Genomic DNA, 3,984 nt, shown 5'->3' with positions numbered 1-3,984 from the left:
CTCAAGAGTCAATGTTTTGTCTTGTGTCTCCTCTAATATAATACAGATGTTAGGATGGCTATATTTTACTTGAACACTTATTGAATTTCTGCCTTACTCCTTTCTCTTTTTAATGGGAAACAGTCTAACTCTAGTCCTCATTAAATTCAGAGAATCCAAGTTGTAATCTTGAGAATGTATGTGGAGGGAAGATATATTTAGGCAATTTACTTAGATTACAAACCCTTAAACTGTTTCACTATTTGAGGAAAAAGCCTCCCATCCAAGAAAAAGACACCGAAAAACAAACAAAAAATATTAAAGATTTAAAAAGTATTAGTTTAAGAACTGAAAAAGTGGTCCTCCGAAATGCTCTTTTTAAAACTAGAATGACCTTGGCAGTCTGTAATATGGGTGAGATGTCACTTTTTAACACTCTACATTTTAAGTTTACAATGCCTATATTTTCTATCTAGAAAGCTAGTTCTCCTAAATTGCACTATTTCAGAGAATTGCACAAACCATCTGAATATTTCCAGGACTGCCCAGTTTCCGCTCCATGCTGCATATACCCTGTCTAGGTCAGTTGGTCAGAGAAGCACACAGTGTGTCCAATGACTCTGTGAAACCAACTATGAAACCTGGCTCTTTTGGCCAAAGTTGTGCATTTACCTATCAATACTGAACCAACAAACTGAATTTTTTTTTTTAGGTCGGTGGCAAATTTATTTAAGAGAAAAAAATTACTGCATGATGTGGATGTGTAATGTGAGCTTATTCGTATGGTTTAGGTACTGTTTCTTCGCTGGCCCAGTGACCTGCTCTGCTTCAAGTAGTCTAAACATATGTGTCACAGTTATGTTTTTATCCTCTTTTCATTTTCTCAATTACAGACTTTCTTGTTGACTTGTGTTGCAGAGGAAAATAAACATGCATCCATGTCTTCAGACCAATCGCTGATTTGTTTACTCTGACAGTTACAGCTAATCATGAAACAGTCAGAACTGTCCAAAGATGGAATGGTGGCCCCTCCTGGGATGTAGTGAACTCTCAGTCAGTGTAGCCAGGTGACAGGCATGACACTAGCATGCAGCCAGGAGACTGCATGGTGGGGATCTTATAAAGAGCCTGATGCACTGAATGAGCAGTTGGTCTAGAGGACTTCCACGGCCCCTTCTTACTCCTAGATGCTTTGATCAGTGCATTTGACTCAGTGCTTTCAGGACTGACAGTGTCTGGAGAGCTTGGTGATTAAATGAGCATTTTGGTGTCATCTTCACATCTGGTCCATTGTGTGCCAGTGAACCTGCTAATAATTACACGTGAACACTTGGCCATGGTATGCAGAATCAGCATTCTGTGGGAGGAACATTTAAAATCATTTATTGTTTTGGCATTGACATTTTCTTTGAAATTTAAATTTTCTCTCATGTGCTTATTAGGAATGCTGGGCATCTGGTTTAAAAATGGCCAAACAACTTGTGAGAGCTGATTCTTCTAAAATAACCTATATATAAGACTATAATAACACCACCAGATATTATGTTAGTGATACTACTACTACTGCAGGCAGCAATTTAGTGTATCTGGGCAAGAACTATGTTATTTTCTAATAAGACAGTAAAATATTCCTATTGTTATCACTATGGTACATTTTATCATTGTGGAATTAAAACAAATCTTCATTTATAAATGCCTGTTACTGCCTCTCCATCCTGCCATGTGTTTTTTGCTTTTGCGCAGACTTTGCATAGCATTTGCATGTAAGTGTAAACCTAAAAAGGTAAACCAGAAGGCACTAGAAGAAAGAGTAAGGAGCTGTTGGTTCAGATCAGCCTGGGTTCAAAACTCAGCTGTGAAACTCACTAGCCGTGTCACATAGTTTCCAAATTCTTAGATTCCTTGGGAGAAAACCCTGGACTTCGTGAAATTCTGCTCGACACAGGTCCTGTGTGCAGAGAGAGACATCTTTCATAAAAAGGACCACTGTTTCCAGCTGGGGGTTGGGGCATTAGTGGGAACAAGGGGCAGTGAACTAGATGAAAGACAGTGTCAGAACTTCTCATGTCCTTTTCTCATCTATATTATTGGCTTGTACCTTGTTCAGTGGTTGGGAGGAGATGAAAGGTGGAAGGGAAAGAGCAGCGAGTCACTGAAACCAGGGTTTGTCCAACAACAAGGATCTTGATGTTCTTAAAAGACAGTATTTAGCTCCAATATTTCTGCGTGGCAAAGATGAAAGCATATTAGATTTCTGAGAGTTAGTGTGATGACTATTCTAATAGGTATTTTTATGTTTTTCTTTATAGGGCATATCTGAAGAAAACCCTGAAGAAAGATAGTTTTTATGAAGCTTGGCTCCCCTTGGTGTCCCCTGCCTTCTTGTTTTTACTCCATACTCTGTGGGTGGCCTTACACCATGTGACATATTGGCCGGGCAGCCCAGATTGTCTATCGTCACATCTGGTGTTGCCTTCTTCAGTGTGACTGTCAGGATCTCAAGGCCTCACTCGTGTTGTTTCCCTGGCGAAGGATGTTCCAAAGTGGAGGTGTGAGTCCTTGAACCAAGCTTGCCTTGACAAGTCCAGCCAGTATATACATCGCACATTTAATAACCTTCTATCTTTTGAACAGAGAGCTTCAGGTGGTTAGGTGCTGGGGATGGCAAAAGTGATTTCAGGATGCCCTTCCCAGCTTTGATGATCCTCTGTAAAGACCTGGAGTTTATATGGGTTGGTATATAGAAGATTTTCAAAACTAAAGTTCCTGGATGCAAAGAACTTGAATTTAAATCAGGATGCTGGAGAAGAGGTAGGAAATTTTGGTCCTTTACAACTGGTTTGAAGCTTTACAGTCTGGCAGCTGAAGACGTACTGATTCCACATTCCCCGTTTTCTGCTTTTACTATTTGGCCTGCAATATAATGCATTTAATGCATATCTACTCTTGAATTGTGGTGTGGTCCTTTAAATGTTAGAAGTTAACAGTGAAGGGGACAGGGATGTCTTAGTGGGAATAAGTCATTAAATGGTCTTGGTTTCCAGTTTCATCTCATTAAATGGTGGTCTGCTCATTTTAATTGGTCATACAAAGGAGCTATGGAAGTGGAGGAATACTTTCATGTCCTCATATCAGAGCCAAATGAGCAAAACATTAAAGAATAGTAGTTGAAATGGTTTCTAAATCAGAAAAAGTCACATTTCTCTTTAATTTTCTCATTCTGGTTCCTATTTATATTTTCTGTGGAGGCCGAGTTGTGGTTGTCATAGCAATTCCTTTTTCTACATGAAACTCTAATACTTGGATTGTTATTATTTGTACTTCATAGCAAGTCAAGATCTTTTTAAATCTAAATATTTCCTTTTAAATAATGTCTGACCAGAATAGATCTTTTAACCTTTACCTCATTACCTTAATGTTTTCTGATCTCTGAATTATTGCATTTCTTAGGATTCTATGTTGATGGACCAGGAAATAGTCTCATGAACAGGGTGCTTTGAAAAAGGTGAGTCTGTCAGTCCTGGTACCCATCACTCTTCCCTTTGCCTTTAGCATCTTCAGTGGCTCTGAGGCCATTGGGTATTTCCATCATGGCTGTACACAGGTGGTCCTGGCTTAAACAGCAAAAGTCTTTGCTAGATTTTGTTCCTTTTTCCTTCTTCTATCCTTTTTATTTCCTTCCTTCTGCTTTTAGATTTTTCCATGCAGTTTTTTTTTTTAAAGATTTTATTTTTTTTCCCTTTTTCTCCCCAAAGCCCCCCAGTACACAGTTGTATATTCTTTGTTGTGGGTCCTTCTAGTTGTGGCATGTGGGACGCCGCCTCAGCGTGGCTTGACGAGCAGTGCTACGTCCGCGCCCAGGATTTGAACCAAGGAAACACTGGGCCGCCTGCAGCGGAGCGTGCGAACTTCACCACTCGGCCATGGGGCCAGCCCCTCCATGCAGTTTTCATGTATTGTTTTGATCCTACATAAACTGAAGCTGACAATGACTCGATTCTTGTC

At 39.8% G+C, this 3,984-nt stretch overlaps 1 long non-coding RNA gene across 1 annotated transcript; it reads right to left on the bottom strand.

Annotated features, from left to right (window-relative positions):
• Positions 1-678: 678 nt before the first annotated feature.
• On the bottom strand, positions 679-2,202 carry LOC139084850 (uncharacterized). Its single transcript, XR_011542663.1, has 2 exons — positions 2,078-2,202; positions 679-1,336 (listed from the first exon to the last, which is right to left on the bottom strand). It is a non-coding gene; the product is annotated as an uncharacterized lncRNA (long non-coding RNA).
• Positions 2,203-3,984: the final 1,782 nt, after the last annotated feature.

This window comes from Equus przewalskii, chromosome 7 (genome assembly GCF_037783145.1).
Source record: "Equus przewalskii isolate Varuska chromosome 7, EquPr2, whole genome shotgun sequence".
In the NCBI taxonomy this organism is placed as follows: Eukaryota; Metazoa; Chordata; class Mammalia; order Perissodactyla; family Equidae; genus Equus; species Equus przewalskii.
Note: the sequence above shows the minus strand (reverse complement) of the source record. Positions and strands in the feature narration are given on the sequence as shown.